Consider the following 19,002-nt stretch of genomic DNA (forward strand, 5'->3'; position numbering starts at 1 on the left):
GAGGAAAGGGTATAATTAACTCTATAAGTGGGCAATGTCATGGCTTTCTTATAAAACTTACATTTCTCTATTGCCTTCTTGCAAAACAGGTTCCATAAATATCTCAAACTAAAAAGGCATTACTACTGTTTTGTAACAGAGATAGAATAAAAAGATACAAAAAGCCAACATATCAAAATTATACCCCCAATCCCTGAACCTTGAAAAATTCAAGCCTGTAATGAGATTTAACAATGAACAATTTCCCAGCCTTGTCATATAGCCAAATACAACAGCTAGGCTTTATCTCTTCATTTTTCATACTTCCAAGAGGTAAAAACCAAATTACATTAAAATAAACCAACTGGACTACATATATGGCTGCAATAAAGTAAACCCACCTCACTCTTTAAGTTTATCCAACTAACTTCAAACCTTAATGAGCTCCCTTTTTAAAACTCTATAACTGGGATCCCTGGGTGGCGCAGCGGTTTGGCGCCTGCCTTTGGCCCAGGGCGCGATCCTGGAGACCCGGGATCGAATCCCACGTCGGGCTCCCGGCGCATGGAGCCTGCTTCTCCCTCTGCCTGTGTCTCTGCCTCTCTCTCTTTCTCTCTGTATGACTATCATAAATAAATAAAATTTAAAAAAAAAAATAATAAATAAAACTCTATAACTTACAATTCACACACTGCAGCACTTGATTATCATTTCCTAAAGGTATTTCAAGTGTGCTTATATTAGCTCCTTAGCAATACACCAGTGCTAGAATGAGGTTATATAGGACCACATCGTTTCTACCCCTCACTTCAGTGTGACCTAGCATAGGGCAGGGTATACAATATCTGCTAACTCATATGGTGATATATTTTATATAGATATAAATATATATAATTGCAGATGAGGTAGGAACAAGGAAGGAAACTTACAGGAGGACCCTCTGACTTTTCTACACTAGCATTTAAGAGAAAGAAAATAGAACAGGGGAAAGATTACTTAATATCTACAAAGTAGTACTTACAGTATTCTAAAGAGCCAGAGACTCTTCTCACAGCTGTCCAAGGAGCTAGTAGTGCATACTGCAACCCTGAGCTGGGCGGATCTTTTGACATCCTTGTCAGAGGAATAGTATTCTTTTTCAGTGATTACAAAGAACTGCTGTTGTGATAACTAGTTATTTGCTTCAGCAGTTCCATATTAGACACTTCTCTGCCACATCCTGCACACTAGAGGTTAGGAAGCTATCTCACTGTTGAAATTTATGTCCAGAAGAATGATTAGATCTTGGCTTATTTTTCCTTTAATACATAACAGAGAAATTGGTCCCATCATTTATTTCTAAGTCCTCGCTTCAGTGTAGTGCTACGGCTACTTTAAATTAGCAGAATTAAACAAGATACATTTTATTTACGTAATACATTAATCAAGGTGAACTATGGTTTTCAAAAGTGCCTCAGCATATGTTCTCTCATTTCATTCTTTTACAGCAATCTTCTTGAAATAAGTGGGGGGGGGGGGGGGTTGATGCTCCAGATGAAGAAATTTAAGGATTAGAAAGTTTAGGTAGTTTTTCTAAAAGTGAATGGTGGTAAAGCCCAAATAATGATTTTTAAATGGTGGTAGAGCCTAAAGATATATGTCTTAAGAGTTCTACTCTAGAACTCTTGAGAATATTCACAGTGTGTATCCACAGACCCACCACTCTCAGTAAAATGAGAGACACTGGTCATCAGGTACACGGTATAAATGGGTTTTTGGACTTCGAAAATTAAATGACCAGGTTTACAATTCCATCTTGCAAACAGCATTTTATTGTACCTGGCAACAGGCACTGTAAAATAGCAATATACAAGAGGAGAAGAGAGATTCTTGGCCAGGCAATCTGCTCTGGAAGGAAGAATGCACAGATGGTGCTAACCTTTCTTCCTGGGTAGACAATTTTCAACTGATACTTATATTGAAAATCCAAAATAAAGAGTGGCAATCCACCTTTCTAGGCCTGACTTGCCTTGAGCATTTTGCTCAGTAAAGTAGTAACAGAGGTGGGCAGGGACAGTTCCTGTCCCAGAATGTGACAACTGGAATCGGGATCATTAACAAATGCAGAAAAAGGAGTGAAGGCCCATCCACCTAATTCAGGTCTGCTTTTGGTAATCAATGCTGCACATAACATCAAAGTGGTAGGAAAATCTTGGGCTGATGAGATGAAAAATGTGATAATCAGCACTGTGTTAATAACACAGAAGGGATTTTGGGTAGTCAGCACTACTCAGAAGTAATGCAAAGAAATGGAGGGGTCCATGTCTGATGGCTGGGACCAAGGAAGGTGCAACTGAGGCATTATAGCAATATAAAGTGGGTAAGGCAATGACAGCAGGGATTGTTAATGTTTTAAGTCCTAGAGAACGGCCTTACCCAGTAAACATTCCCCAGCAATAATGCAAAAGGGGCAGGGGGTTGGGGGGGGGGGGACAATCTTATTTCATGGCTGAATACATGAACACTTGAAACTGTGAGAATAGTCCATAAGAAGTGTGCTAGCGTGAGCGTGGGGAAAAGGGAAGATAAAGGGAAGACCATGACTTATTTGGAATTTTATACATAGGAGCAATACAAAAGGAGAGGGAATATGAGTTGCTATTTGACAGACAAGTTCTCGGCATATTACAATGTTTATACTCTATTATGCCATGCAGATGGGAGTGTTTGCCTAATAAGGCCAGGAAGGAAAAACCCATTGCTAATGCCATTGTGCCTATTAACAATCCCAGGGGAAGTTTTGTGTGGTCAGCAACCCCTGTAGTAATGCAAAAGGGGTTTAAGGGAACATTATCCTAAATCTAACAGAAGGGAACATAGATAATCGCCCACTGACAGCCCAAAAGAGAGGGGCCCTAGTACCCTTAAAATATACAAAGGGGGTACATAGGTCCTATCATTGCTAGTGGTGCATATCAACTGTCCAAGAGCTGAGGTCATGACAGCACTCCTCAGCAACAATCCAAAGGCAGTGGTAGGGGCATAGAACATCCTTTCACACTGCACAGATCCACAAACAAATACAAGTATGTATATAAATAATCTTGAGAAGAGCTCATTTATGGTTAACATGCCCCTGGTGCAAAAGTTGTTTGAGTGGATGCAATCCTAGTCCATTAGAAAAGATGGACAATTGCAATTATACACATTAAAGTCCAAAAGAAAGGGCATTAGGTAAATAGCATCTCCTTACTCCAACTCAGATGGTACAGGGGTTCTAGCATAAGGCGTTCTTAGCTAACTACATTTACACATGAACTTTTCAAGTGAAAGAGTCTTAAGTAGTGGACACTACCTGCTGAACACGCTAAGAAGTAGGTAGGGTCCTTATTGAGTGCACAAAACAGGAAAAAATCCAATGGCACGTATTAACACCAAAAGAGGACCTTAATTGATCAACACACTCTGCTGTACTGCAAAGGGTAGGTGAGGCTGTAGGACAACAGATAATTTCAATTATGAATGTTAGCAGTTTGCTAGAAGGAACTTTGGGAGAAAATAGTATTCCCTGCAGCAGTGCAAAGAGGTATGAGTTCTGGAAGTGATAAGGTTGTGGAAAACTACAAACTCTGCACATTAACTATCCAAATGTAAATGTCTTAGCAGTGGGCACCACCTACTGGAAGGCTTAGAAGTAGGGGTGGGGGGATGTCTCCCCATCTAGTGCATAAAAACCCAGACGAATACAATTATGCACATTAATAGGAAAAGTGAAGGGCCAGCAACCCTGGTATATTGCAAATACATACAACAGGGTAGGATGAACTAAACTCCAATTATGTACATTAATGCTCAAGGGATATGGTATGGTTAATTAAAACCATGTACCTTGTACAAATATAAGGAACTCAAAGTAATGGGCACTCCCTGCTAAAAGGTAAAGGGAGTGGGGAGAGGGGTGTCCTTATTTAGTGTACAAGACCATGTACAAATACAATCAGGCATAATCACAAGCCATGAAAAAAGGCCTTAGTGACCAGTATCCTTGCTTTATTATAAAAGGGGTCTGAGACAGTAGTACCTTATTCGATGGAAGGAGCCATGTGCAATTAGGCACATTAATGTCCATGGTGCATAGCTATGGTCAGTTACAGTTGTGTTCCTTGACTGTTCAAGTGTGTAACAGCCTTGTAGAGGGGCCACTCCCTGCATAATATTAAATAAAGGGAGTATGGAGAAGTGTTCTTCTCTAGTACACAGAAATCCAGACAAATACAATCATGCACCTCAACAGGCCAAGAAATGGGGACGTTATGGGTCAGAATTCTCTGTAGTACTTCAAAGGCAGTGTAAAGGGGAAGAATCCTAATTGTTATCATGCACATTAACTGTTTGAGAAAGGGGCCTTAAATTGACAGTATCCCATGCAGTAAAGCTTAGAGGCTGTGAAGAGTCAGGGACCCAAGTTAACTCAAAGGACAGTGGACAACTGAAACTACACACATCCAGAGTCCCAAGAGAAAGGCTCTAAAGTGATCAGTCACCTCTGCTTCAATAAGTGCAAAGTCCTGAACTAAAAGGCACAGTTATGGACAACTGAATATGTACAAGACAAGGAAGGTTGTGCACATTAACTGTTTTAGTGTATAAAATCTTGAGTAGTAGGCACCTCCTGCTGGAATATCAATAGTATGGGGAGCATCCTTACCTGGTGCACAGGTAAGAGCAAATGTAAGTATGCACATTAACAGTTCAAGAGAGTGAATCTTGGCTAGTTGGAAGCCCCTGCAATAATGTAAATGGGGCAAGGAGATGAGATCCTATTCTAACATAAAGGAGCATGGATTACCGTAATTATGCACATTTAAACTGTGTAGGGAAAAAAAAATAAACTGTGTAGAAAAAGCAGTCATAGTTGGTCAACACCCCTGACACAGAGAAGGTGTGATGGGGCTGGGATTCTAGTGCAATTGGGCACATTAACTGTCCAACAGAAAGACTTCAGGTGGTCAGTACCCTCTGGTATAGTACTAAGAAGTAAGGATATTAGCTTATCAAGAGGGCATATGCACATCAAGAATCCCAAGAAAAGAACTTTGAGATACCAGCATTCTCTGATGTAATATAAAAAGAGTGGGAAATTAATTTGAAGAGAAGGATTTTGCACACAAATAGTTCCAGAAAAAAAGTGAGGTAATTAATATAAAGAGAGTACAAGGAACTTAAATGAAAGACACAGTGTGGTCAATTACCATGGTTCACTTTATCCTAGTACAAAGGTCTTAAATAAAGTGCATCCACTGCTGAATATAAGGGAAATTAGTGAAATCTTATCTAGTGCAGAGAAAAAGGAACAAATGCAATTATGCACTTTAACAATGCACAAAAGGGGGGGGGGCTTGGTGTTCAGCATCCCTTACCATAATGCTAACAGGGTGTGAGTGGGATACACCTTTAATAGTCCTAAGTATCTTCTGTGGTAATGCAAAGGGAGTTGGGGGAGATGGAATGAGATCATAGACTAAAAAAGGAACCATTGTTGTAACTCAACACAAAAACTGTCCCAAGTACTTTCCCAAGTAATGTAAAAGGAGTTAGAAGGCATGGGATCCTAGACTAAGAGAAGGGGACCAAACCTGCATTTAAGCACATTCATAGTCCCAAGTACTCTGGGTGATAATCCAAATGAACTTGAAGAGCATGGAATCCCAGACCAGTGGAAAGGATCACACCTGCAAATGGGACCTTTAACAGTCCCAGAAAGTAGAGGGGATGGGATCCTGGACCACAGCTGCAATTAACACCTTAACAGTCCCAAATACTTTCCCAGGTAATGTAGAGGGGGTGGGAAGTCATGGGATCCTAAATTACAAAAGGGACCACAGCTGTAAGTAAGCACTTTAACAATTCCAACTACTCTTTGCTATAATGCAAAGACAGAGGTACATGGAAAACTATACTAACAAGGGAACCATGGCTAAAATTAAGCAGTTTATCTGTCCCAAATATACCCCCAAATAATGTAAAGGGAGCTGGTGGGCATGATATCCTACAGGACAGAAAGTACCATAGCTGCAGCAGAGCATTTGACAGGTCCAAGTACTCTCTGATATAATACAAAGAGAGTTGGAGGTATAGGAATCCTAAACTAACAGAAAGGAACACAGCTGTGATTAAGCATATTTCGGTACCAAATCTGCTCCCAGCTAATATAAAGGGAGGAGGTGGTCATGACTAGCAATATGGATCACACCTGTACTTAAGCACATTAACAATACCAAGTACCATCTGCCCTAATACAAAGGGAGTTAGAGGGCATTGGATCCTAGACTAACAGAGGGCACCATAGCTGCAAATGAGCACTTAAACAGTCTCAAAAATCCTCCCAGGTAATGTAAAGGGAGTAGAAGGGGATGGGATCCTAAACCAATGAAAGTTACTACACCAGCAATTAAGTACTTTAACATCCCCAAGTACCCACTGCTATAATGCAGAAGAGTAAGAGGGCATGGGAAATTATAGACACACAAAAGGGACCACAGCTCCAACTGAGCATTTAAACAGTCCCAATACATCCTTAGGTAATGCAAGGTGAGCTGGAGGATGTGGGATCCTAGGTTAATAAAAGGGATTAGGATTGCAATTAAGCCCATTAAAAGTCCCAAAGATCTTCTGCTGTAATGGAAAAGGAGTTAGAGGGCATGGGATGCTAGACTAACAGAGGGGAGCACAGCTGCAAATGAGCATATTACAGTCCCAAATCTGTTCTTGATAATGCGAAGGGAGTTGGAAGGGACTGGAAACTGGACTAACAGAAGGGACAACAACTGTAATTAAACACGTTAACATTCCAAATCTCCCAGTAATGTAAAGGGAGAAGAGAATGAGGTCCTAGACTAACAGATGGGACCATACCTGCAACTAAATATTCTAACACCAAGTACCATCTGTTGTAATCCAAAGAGAACAGGAGGGCATGGGAAACTATACTAACAAGTTGTTCAATTTAGTGGTGCAGCCCCCTCTAACACTCCCAAAAATCCTCCCGGGTAATGTAAAGAAAGTAGGAAGAGATGGGATCCTAGGAATTACAGAAGGTACAAGAGCAGCAATTAAGCATCTTAACAGTCCCAAGGACCCTCTGTTGTAATGTAAATTGAATAGGAGGGCATGGGAAACTATACTAATAGAAGACACAGCAGCTGCAATTAAGTGATACAAGTCTCAAATACACTCCCAGGTAACACAAAAGCAATGGAGGGCCTGGGATACTAGGCTAACAGAAGGTACCATAGCTACAGTTAAGTCTGTTAACTGTCCCAACGCCCTCTGCTGTAATACAAAGGGAGCTGGAGAATACTAGGATCCTCTAACAGAACCACAGGTTCTAAAATTAAACACATTAACAGTCCTAAGTAGCCTGTGCTGTGTGTAGGAGTTGGAAGACACAGGACCGCAGACTAACAAAAGGGACCACAGTTGTAAATGAGCACAATTTAGTAGTCCCAAATCCACTCCCAGGTAATGCAAAGTGAGTAGGAAGGGATGGGACCCTCGACTAAGAAAAGGGACCACAGTTGCAACTAAGCACTTTTAACAGTCCCAAAGACAATACTAGGGAATATAAAGGGAGTTAGAGGATAGGAGATCCTAGACTAACAGAAGGGACCATAGCTGTAATCAAACACCTTAGAGGTCTGAAGTACCCTCTGCTGTGATGCAAAGGAAGTAAGAGGGCGTGGGAAACTAGATTAACAGAAAGGATTGTAACCACAATTAAGCACATTCACAGTCCCAAATGTCCTGTCATAGAATGTAAAGGGAGTAAAAGGGGATTGGCATCCTAGACCACAAAAGGCACCACAGCTACATTTAAGGACCTTTAGGTGCCAAGTATCCCCTGCTGTAATGCATAGGGAGTTGAAGAGGATGGAATCCTACAAACATAAGGGACAGAGCTGCATTTAAGCACATTAACAGTCCCAGGTACACTGTTGTGCTAATGCAAAGTGAATAGAAGGGGATGGGATCCCAGATTAACAGGAGGGATTGTAGCTATAATTAAGTCCCAAGTACCCTCTGCAGAAATGCAAAGGAAGCAGGAGGGAATTGGATCCTAGACTAACAGAAGGGACTTACAGCAGCATTTAGGCACACTAACAATCTCTAGTATCCTCTGCAGCAATGCAAAGTAAGAGAGGATGGGAACATTAACAGAAGGGGCCATAGCTGAATTTGAGCACCTTTAAAGTCCCAAGTACCCTCTGCAATAATGCAGTTAGGTGGGTACCGGGTCCTAGGTTAACAGAAAAGATATTAAGCACATTAACAATCCCTTGTACCGTCTGTGGTAATGCAAACAGTGTGGAATGGAATGGGATCCTAGACTAACAGAAGGGATTGTAGCAACAATTAGGCACACTAACAGTCCCAAGTATCCTCTGCAGTAATGCAAAGTAGGAGAGGATGGGAACTTAAACAGAAGGGGCCAGAAGTGCATTTAAGCACTTTAAAGGTCTCAAGTACCCTATATGTAATGCAAAGTAAGTTAAGGTGGGAATGGGATCCTAGACTAACAGAAAGCACCATAGCTGAATTTTAGCACATTAAAGGTCCCAATTACCCTCTGCTGTAATGCATAGGGAGTTGGAGTATAAAATCCCTACACTAACATATGGGCTGTAGCTGCATTTAAGCACATTAACAGTCCCATGTGCCGACCATGATCATGTAAAGGGAATAGGTGGGGATGGAATCCTAGTCGAACAGAAGGGACCATAACTACATTTAAGCATACTAATAATCCCTTGCACCCTCGGTGGTAATGCAAACCCTGTAGGAGGGGATGGGATCCTAGACAAACAGAAGGGATTATAGCAGCAATTAGGCACATTAACAGTCCCAAGTATCCTCTGCAGAAATGCAAAGCAGGAGAGGATGAGAACATAAACAGAAGGAGACACAGCTGCTTTTAAGCATCTTAAAGATCTCAAGTACCCTCTGCTGTAAGGCAAAGGAAGTTAGGTGGGGATGGATCCTAGACTATCAGAAGGCACCATAGCTGTATTTAAGCACCTTAAAGGTCCCAAGTACCCTCTGCTGTAATGCATAGCGTGTTAGAATGGAATTCTACACTAACACAGGGGATCATAACTGCATTTAAGCACAGTAACAGTCCCAAGTACCCTCTACAATTATGCAAATGGATTAGGTGGAGATGGAATCCTAGGTTAACAGGAGAGACCTCAGCTGCCTTTAAGGCACATTAATAGTCCTTTGTACTTTTTGTGGTATTGCAACCCCTGTAGGAGGTTAGAAGATCCTAGACAAATAGAAGGGACTATAGCAGCAATAAGGCACAATTAGCAGTCCCTTGTACCTACTGTGGTCATGGGAACTCAGTAAGAGAACAGGATCCTAAATTAACAAAAGAGATAGTAGTTACATTTAAACACTTAATTGTCCCTTGTACCTTCTGTAACAATGCAAATGGTTTAGAAGAGGATGGGATTATAAACAAACAGAAGGGACTGCAGTGGGAATTAGGCACATTTACAGTCCCAAGTACCTTTGCAATGATGCAAAGGAAGTAGGAGGGGATGGGAAAATCACCTAACAGAAGGGCTATAGCTGCATTTAAGCACCTTTAAAATCTCAAGTACCCTCTGCTGCAATGCATAGGCAGTTGGAGAGGATAGAATCCTACACTAACTTAAGGGACCATGGCTTCATTTAAGCACATTAACAGTCCCGTGTCCGCTCCATGATAATGCAAAGGGAGTAGGTAGGGACGGGATCCTAGTCTAACAAAAGGGACCATAGTTGCATCAGAGCACATTAAGAGTCCCAAGTACCCTCTGCAATAATGCAGAGTTAGGTGGGGACCAGGTCCTAGGTTAACAGAAGAGATCTTAGCTGCATTTAAGCACATTAACAATCCCTTGTACCCTCTGTGGTAATGCACAGTGTGGAACGGAATGGGATCCTAGACTAACAGAAGGGATTGTAGCAAATTTTAGGCAAGTATCCTCTAAGTTAATGCAAAGTAGGAGAGGATGGGAACATATTCTAACAGAAGGGACCAGAGGTGCATTTAGCACCTTGAAGGTTAAAACTACTGTAATGCATAAGGCATTGGGAAGGATGGAATTCTACATTAACATAAGGGTCTGTGGATGCATTTAAGTATATTAACAGTCCCATGTACCCTCCATGATAATGTAAAGGGAGTATGTGGGGATGGGTTCCTAGTCTAACGGAAGCGACCACTGCTATGATAAGTTCATTGACAGATTCAAGTACCCTCTGCAAAATGCAAAGAAAATTCGGTCGGGATGGGAACCTAAGTTAACAGAAAAAACAACAGCTGCATTTAAGCACCTTACCAGTCCCTTGTACTCTCTTTGTTAATGCAAACCATGCAGGAGAGGATAAGAATCTAGACAAACAGAAAGGACTGTAGTAGCATGTAGACACATTAACAGTCCCAAGTAGCCTCTGCAGAAATGCAAAGGAAGTAGGAGATGGGAACAGAAACAGAAGGGGCCATATCTGTACTTAAGCACCTTAAAGGTCTCAAGTACCCTCTGCTGAAATGAAAGGAATTAAGAGTGCATGGGGAAACTAGGTTAACAGAAGGGACGAGGGCTGCAAGTAAGCTCATCAACAGTCCCAAATACTATCTGTTCTAAAACAAAGTAAGTCGTAGGACATAGGATCCTAGACTAACAGAAGGGACTGTAACTACAGTTAAGCACATAAACAGTCCCAAATGCCCTGCCATGTAATATAAAGGGAGTAGAAGGAGAATGGGATCCTAGACTAAGATGGCACCACAGCTACATTTAAGCACCTTAAAGGTGGCAAGTACCCTCTGCTATAATGCAGAGGGAGCTATAGAGGATGGAATCCTATATTAACATAAGAAACAGAGCTACATTTACGCACATTAACAGTTCCATGTACACTGTCATTCTAATGCAAAGTGAATAGGAGGGAAGGGGGTCCCTAGGGAAGGGACCACAGCTAAAATCAAACGTATTAATAGTTCCAAGTAGCCTCTGCTGTGTGCAGGAGTTGGAAGGCAGGGGACCCCAGACTAACAAAAGAGACCACAGTTGCAACTAAGCACTTTTAACAGTCCCAAAAACAATCCTAGGGAATACAAAGGGAGTTGGAGGATAGGAGAATCTAGACTAATAGAAGGGACCATAGCTGTAATCAAACACCTTAGAGGTCTCAAGTAATGCACAGGGAGTTATAAAGAATGGAACCGTACAGTGATGTAAGGAACCATAGCTGCCTTGGAGGACATTAACAGTCCCAAGTATCCTTTGCAGTAATGCAAAGGAAGTTAGATAGGAATTGGAACCCAGGTCAAGAGAAGAAACCATAGCGGCCTTTAAGTACAGTAACAGTCTCTCTTGCCTTCTGTGATAATGCAAATGCTGTAGGAGGGGATGGGATCCAAGACAAACAGAAGGGACTACAGTGGCAAGGGGCACATTAACAGTCCTAAGTAGCCTCTGCAGTAATGCAAAGTTAAGAGGGCATGGGAACATTAACAGAAGAGGCCACAGCTGCATTTAAGCACCTTAAAGGTCTCAAGTACCCTCTGCTGTAATGCAAAGGAAGTAGGAGTGCCTGGGAAACTAGATTAACAGAAGGAACTATAGCTGCAATTAAGCTCATTAATAGTCCCATTGTACCCTTCATGATAATGCAAAGGGAGTAGGTAGGGACAGGATCTAACAGAAGGGACCTGAACTACAATTATGCACATCAACAGTCCCAGGTACCCTCGAGAATAATGCAAAGAGATTTAGATAGGGAAGGGATCCTAGGTTAACAGAGGAGACCTTACCTGCCATTTAAGCATATTAACAGTCCCTTGTACTCTGTATAATTCAAACTGAGTAAGAGGGAAGGGATTGGGATCCTGGACAAACTGAAAGGACTCTTGACAGCAATTATGCACACTACAGTCCCAAGTATCCTCTGTAGAAATGCAAAGGAAGTAGGAGGGGATGGGTTCCCAGACTAACATAAGGCACCATAGCTGCCTTTGAGGATCTTAAAGATCCCCAACTACTCTGCTGTAATGCATAGGGAGTTGAATAGGATGAAATCCCACACTAACTTAAGGGACAGAGCTGCATTTAAGCACTTTAACGGTCCCATGTACTCTTTCTGCTAATGCAAAATGAGCAGGAGGGGATAGGATCCTAGACTAACAGAAAGAATAATAGCTGCAATTAAGAACATTAACATTTACAAGTATTCAGTGCAGTAATGCAAAGTAAGAGGGGATGGGAACATAGACTAACAGAACTGACCATAACTGCCTTAAGCACCTTAAAGGCCCAAGTAGCCTCTGCAGTAATCCAAAAGGAGTTAGGTGGGAATGGAATTCTAGGTTAACAATAGGAGACATTGGAGATCACAATTTTGCACATGAACAATTTTAAGAGCCTTAGGTAATTAACACCTTTTAAGATGTAAAGATGGTGCAGGGTTCCTGATACAAAAAACACAGTCTAATCAATTAATAGTGTATACATACACTGTCCTAAGTGTATAGCTCCTGAGTAGTAAAGGTCCCCTGCTAAATTACAAAGGGAGTGGGTGTGGCTACTTCACAGACCGTGTGCCAATGCAATTTGAAAATTATCAATTCAAGAGGATACTGGAGTGATCAGCCCACATTATAGTATGCAAATGGGATACAGTGGCCCTTTCAAATGGACAGGACTCTGCACAACTGCAACTGTGTAAATTAACTGTCCAAGAACTGAGTTTCTGAATAATCTGCACTCCCTAACAATATCCCAGAGAGGTTAGAATGAGTTGGGATTCCATTTTTTATTGCACAGCACCATGGACATATGCAATTATGGACATCAACTGTTTAAGAGAAGTGACCTTGGGTAATCAGAACTCATAAGCTATGGCATAAAGATAAGGTTATATCCCAGATTAACTGGTGGAACCATGGGAAATGAGGATTTTACATATTAATGCAAAGTGGTAAGTAGTCTGTACTACCTAGGAGAAATGAAAAGAGCATGAGTAGGTCTTATCAAAAGATAAGGCAGGACCATGAACAATAATGATTGTACTCATTAATATCCCAAAGTAAAGGACTTTGAGGATGAGCACCTCTGCCATAATGCAAAGAAGTTGCAAAGGACTTCTGTAATGAACAGGGGTATGGACAATTGGGATTACACTCATTAATAAATCAAGGAACATGGTCCCAGGTAGTTAGCACTTCCTAGTAGCAGTGCCAAGGAGACTGAGGGTCACTGATCACTGGACAAGACAATGTACAATTTAAATCTGGTACTTTAATCCCAGAAGCAGGACAAACATGGTAGGGTGCCTTTGTTTACTCAACAAGGCTGATACAACTGGGATGAGCATGTTAACTGTTTAAAGACTCATGTTTTCTGCAGCCACTCCTGAATTCAGCAAAAGGGTTTAGGACTGTGATCTTAGCCAATAGGTGGGATTATGGACAATTAAAATTTCACTCAGTGTAGTGTTCAGGTGATCAGCACAATATATGAACACTGCCCAGAAAACTGGGGCTGGGGTTACTGCAGCAATGACAGAGGAATGGTTTCTCCTTCCTCAATGGCAGGGGAGGGATGATGAATAACCAAAATTATGAACAATGGGTGTCTGATATAAAACTCTCAACTAACACTTTCTAACATTAACACAAAGGTACATGGATTGTTTGTTCTAACATGGGATAGTGGACAAATGTAATTGTGTACATTAAAAATAAGGACTCAGGTAGTCAACTCAAAAAATCAGCAATGCTAGAGGGAGAGAGGGTATTCAGTCTTACGGATGAGCAATGGATAAATTATTTTTAGCACCAAATCAATGCCAATTGGAATAACTTTACGGGTGAGGGCTGGGGCTGGGGCCGGGGCCGGGGCTGGGGCTGGGGCCGGGGCCGGGGCCGGGGCCGGGGCTGGGGCTGGGGCTGGTGCCGGGGCTGGGGCCGGGGCTGGGGCTAGGACTGGGCAAATGGGGCTAGTACTGGGCAACTAGTGGTAAGGCTGGGCTGGGGCAGGGCTGAACACAAGGCAGGGGAAGGGGTGGTGCTAGATGTGGGGGCATTGCTGGGAGCAGGGCTGGGGAGGATCTGGGGACTGTGGAGGCCAGGCACCACGGAAAATTGAAATTGTGGGCAGTTGACAATCAGTAATGGGAAGTGCTGGTGCTAGAGGTCGGGGCGGGGGTTGCTGGGAGCAGGGCTGGGGAGGATCCGGGAACTGTGGAGGCCAGGCACCATGTAAAATTGAAATTGTGGGCAGTTGACAATCAGTAATCTTTGACTAGAGGAACAAGACCACAGCAAGTCAAGTTTCCTGATAGAGAAGTTATTAATTAGTGCAGCCTTAAGATGGGAACAAAGCAAGGCCTGGACTGGAGTGGGCCTTCAAATATTCCTTATTACATTTGATCAAGTTAAAATTTTAATTATTTCTGTGTCCTAAGACTTCAAAAATCCAAAAGGAAGTAGTTTATTAGGTCAATTTGAAAGTTAAAAAATAGTAAAAAGTTTTTAAATGCCAGTTTGACTTTGAATATCTAAAGCCCAAAAAATGTTTAAGCAATTTATAAAGAAGAAATTGAAAACTTTAAGTAATTTTAAGGAACCCAAAAATGAAAACTCATTAAATGTAATTGAATTCTACAAATAAGCTCCTAAATACATTCCCAGAATAGTCACTTAAAGCTTAAAACCAATACTAGCAAACTACATAATCAAACCATGTAAGACTGACAATCAAAATCCGACCCCAGCATTAGCCACGGGGTAGGTGTTCCTCTTGAGGAAGGTAGAGATTCCTCTTCTGCCACCTGTTGGCCAAGGATCATCGTGATCCATTTTGGTTCTTGCCAGGACTCACCACCAGGTTCACACCTGGCAGGCATGGAGCACTGCCCCTAGCCATATTGCAGAAGAGCAAGGGGGGGGGCAGACTAGCCTTAGGCCATGGCACCAATGCAGAGAAATGGGGGTTAAGGTTCAGCCCATAGCCAAATATCCAACACTGCAAGAAGCAACGCTGGAGGGGAGGGAGCAAATTAGAGGGGAGGGAGCAAGTGAGAGGGGAGGGAAGTGGTAAAGACAAGTGTCCTTGGAAAGACCTTGGGTACCACCCACTGGGAGAAGACGTACAAACATGGCTCCTCTGCTTCCTCCTGACTGGCTGAATAAAGACGGCTGTGTGGTGCTATGCTAACTCACACAGTCTAATTCCATCCTCCAGTAATTGGCTATGCCCAATTCTACCACCCTTTCTGATTGGGTGGGTCATGCGGCAATCCAACATTGTCCATCCCACCTTTCTCTCACTTTTCGCGGCAAACACGACAATGCCCGCCATCTTTAACAATGCGGCAGGCCCACCTGGTGCAAAGCCCGCCAAGAATGTACCGGGCAAAAATCCCCGCCATGACGTCCACGTGACAAACTGCCATGATATCCAAATGACAAGGTCTGCCATATTGTCCCTGCGGCAAAACCTGTCAGGAAATGCACACGGCAAGACAAAAGCCCGCCATGTTTTACACTGCGGCAAGTACTCCAGCCGCCATCTTTTACTATGTAACAGAATATTTGTACCGCCATGCTGTGCACCAGAACAAAGACACCACCATTATGTGGCCTTCCCGCCACATGAACACTGCGGCAAAATTGGGTCCGCCATTTTGGACACTCTAACAAAGCAGAGAGCCATGCTGAGCAATGCCGCAAACCCAAAACCGCCATTTTGAACCCTGTGCCTAAGTCTTCTCCCTATTATTTTCGACCAGCCTCTTGCAACATGACACAAGACCATACTGTTTTTCTACCTCATGATACCATGGTTCACGCAAAGCTTCTAACAAGCCCCCAAATCAGCTCATTCAAAACATTTAGCTAATGCAACGCATATAACTGCCTCTGCCTGTCCCGTTATCCATATTAGTTCCCTAATTTATAGTTGGCACAAACAACTAGCTCTCAGCCGACCAGCTAAAGTGGCCGCCATCTTTCCTCCCCAGCCTACCTAACCCCTTAGCCTAACTGCAAAGTCATCTCCCAGCCAAAGCCGTAGGTCCACTCACACAACACCAAACGATTAGCCGCATAAATTTGCAGACATTCCAGATAGCTCAACGAACCACAAAAAAACAACACTTCCATCCATAAAAGGCCCCGATGGGCAATGAGAAAAAAAAAATCTAAACAGGTATCCACAGCCCCGATGGGCAAGGAAAAAAAAATTAAAGCAGGTATCCGAGGCCCCGATGGGCAAGGGAAAAAAAAAATAAAAGCAGGTATCCGAAGCCCCGATGGGCCAAAAGTAATTTTTTTTAAGCAGGTATCCATTGCCCCGATGGGCCAGGGAGTTGGGGGGGGGGGCATAGCAGGTATCCGAGGCCCCGATGGGCTAAGGGGAAAAAAAAATAAAAGCAGGTATCCGTGGCCCCGATGGGCAAATTTAAAAACAAACAAACAAAAAAAGAATTAAAAGGCAGGTATCCACAGCCCCGTTGGGCAAGAATAATAATAATAAAACCCGGTATCCGCAGCCCCGATGGGCAAAATATAGAAAAAAGAAGGAAAAAGAAAAGCAAACCACGAAAAAACAGAGGCATCAACCAAAAATCATTCCAATGAAAAATTCTTTTAAAATGGAAAATTGCCTAAAAATATCCCAAATACCTGAAAAATAGGGAGGAGGTGTCAAGAAAACACTCGAAGAAAGTTTAGAATTGTTAAGATATTTTATGGAATTTGGGTGAATTTTCTTAAAGAAATACGCCATAAGGGGTGGTTGGAGCTGGAAAACGTTCCAGAAAGAACCACACGGGCGAAGACACCCACTGTTAGCGAGCTTCCATCCCGGGAAGGGAAGAAATATGGCGGCAGCAGCAAATTGCAGTGCTTTAAGAAGTGAGGGGGAGGGAACCTGAGGGCGGAGGGAGTAGAAGAGGAGTGGCCTAGAAGATTGAAAGCCAGACATCTTTGTGGTTTAACTGGTTCAAAATTTAACCAGTAACAAGAAAAAGGGATATTTCAAGAAAACAGCAACGTTAGAAAGAACAGTAGACTGGAAGTAGCCTTCATTTCTTGAGCACAAATTCAATGGGCTTTCAATGGGTTCTTATCTATAGAATAGGGACGTTGAGGAAGTCAAATTAGATAACTAATGCTAAAATTCTCCACAAACAACATAGCAAATGAAAGGGTTTTAGTTTAGTTTGGTTTTGTTTGAAATGGGAAGAAGGAGGAAGTAAGCTTTGATATGTTGATAAAGAATCCCAATACCTCTTTCAGCCAGAAGGTATAACTCCCCCACCACAGCTAGGAAGGGTACTACATTAAGGTTAGAACCCTCTCCAAAGGACTTTCCCTTTCATTATCTAATGAGATAGTGCCCGTTTGTTCCTATGTTTGATAGATAATGAAGCTGTTATATGATATGCATGAGGTCACACACCATGATTTTGAGTCCGTGTATTTTCTACTCCAGCATTCTGCCTTTGTATGGCCCCCAGATCATGGAGATGTAGAAGTGCTTTTAAGTCAAACGGTGAGCAAGAGAAAGGAAGGAACAGAAGGTAATTCACAGAATGTCATTTTGGCCACTAAATAATCAAGAAGCTGTACTGTCTGTGATCTGTTTGCAATTTTTAAACCGTGAGACCTTAATATTTAGTATTTTCCTATTTCCTCCATGAATCTGATGACCCCCAACATTGAACCGATCCTAAGGTCACAGCAGTGAAGTTCACTCACTGACAGTAACTGGTAGGCAAAAGCTCTTATAAAAGCCAAAATTGCCCCCCAGAAACCTGGCTATTTCACTGAGAAGATTCAATCTCATAAACTTTCTTATATTGTTTATCAGAGAAACAATGGAGAACCAGAGGGAGACAATGAAAACTAAGTATCGCACAATGATTCTTAGAAAGTCAGAGGATACATTGCCTATGGCAATACATTCCCACTGGCTGAACTAAAAAGTGTAACTATTAATCCAAATGCTATCAGGTAAGCAATACCCTCCAGTCTCCAGAAAATAATAAAGTATATAAAATTTTCTTCCTCAGGGACACCTGGGTGGCTCAGTGGTTGAGCATCTGCCTTCTGCTCAGGTCATGATCCCGCGGTTTTGGAATTAAGTCCTGCATCGGGCTCTCCACAGGGAGCCTGCTTCTCCCTCTGCCTGTCTCTCTGTCTCTTTCTGTGTCTCTCATGAATAAATAAATAAAATCTTTTTTTAAAATTCTTCCTTAAAGGATACACTCCATCTTCTAAGTGCTCTTGGTTCACCCACAAAAAAGCATCTGACATGTTATTCCAAATGAGGGAAATTGTGTTGTACAAGTGCTACCCTTGAGAAGACAATGTTTAACACAAAGAGAATCTATTAACAGAATTTCAGTCTGGAGGATAATTTTCCACAAGAGCCTTCCTGAACACCCAAAAATTAACTTTGGAGCAAAAGCCAACAAACAAGACCTGCTATGCTTTCCGGATTTGGGACAGGAAATGGGATTATAATTCTGAATGCCTTTAAGATTTCACCCTAATTTAAGTTTTCACAAGTTTCTAGTGAAAGAAATAGGAGGAAAAGGAATCCTGTTGTATAAGTTAGTACATTGAGATTGAGGGATACTGGTTTCTTTGTGTTTGGTTTAAAAGCTAGTGACAGCATGAGGATCCCAGAATAAAGACTTATAGCTTTGGTTGCACTTTAGTGAAATAATTCTGTTGATAAAACTGCCTCGTGTATTAGAGTCTCTAGTGAGAATTGTGGAATTTGTGTGGAGTTCTACATCACTGTAATGAGGGACACCTGGGTGGCTCAGTGACTGAGCCTTTGGCTCAGGGCATGATCCCGGAGTCCTGGGATCGAGTCCCACATTGGGCTCCCCTGGAGAAGCCTGCTTCTTCCTCTGCCTATGTCTCTGCCTCTTTCTCTGTCTCTCATGAATAAATAAATATTTAAACAAACTAAATAAATA

The 19,002-nt window shown here is 42.2% G+C and overlaps 1 long non-coding RNA gene across 4 annotated transcripts in view; it reads right to left on the reverse strand.

The window, feature by feature from the left end:
• The window catches only part of LOC121482884, a 39,683-nt gene extending 22,801 nt beyond the window's left edge, over positions 1-16,882 (reverse strand). For all 4 annotated transcript variants that reach the window (XR_005985653.1, XR_005985651.1, XR_005985652.1 and 1 more), the window contains exon 1: positions 1,001-16,882. This is a non-coding gene — a long non-coding RNA (uncharacterized LOC121482884). The remainder of the gene's footprint in view (positions 1-1,000) is intronic.
• Positions 16,883-19,002: the final 2,120 nt, after the last annotated feature.

The sequence above is a fragment of the Vulpes lagopus genome, chromosome X (assembly GCF_018345385.1).
Source record: "Vulpes lagopus strain Blue_001 chromosome X, ASM1834538v1, whole genome shotgun sequence".
NCBI classification, from domain to species: Eukaryota; Metazoa; Chordata; class Mammalia; order Carnivora; family Canidae; genus Vulpes; species Vulpes lagopus.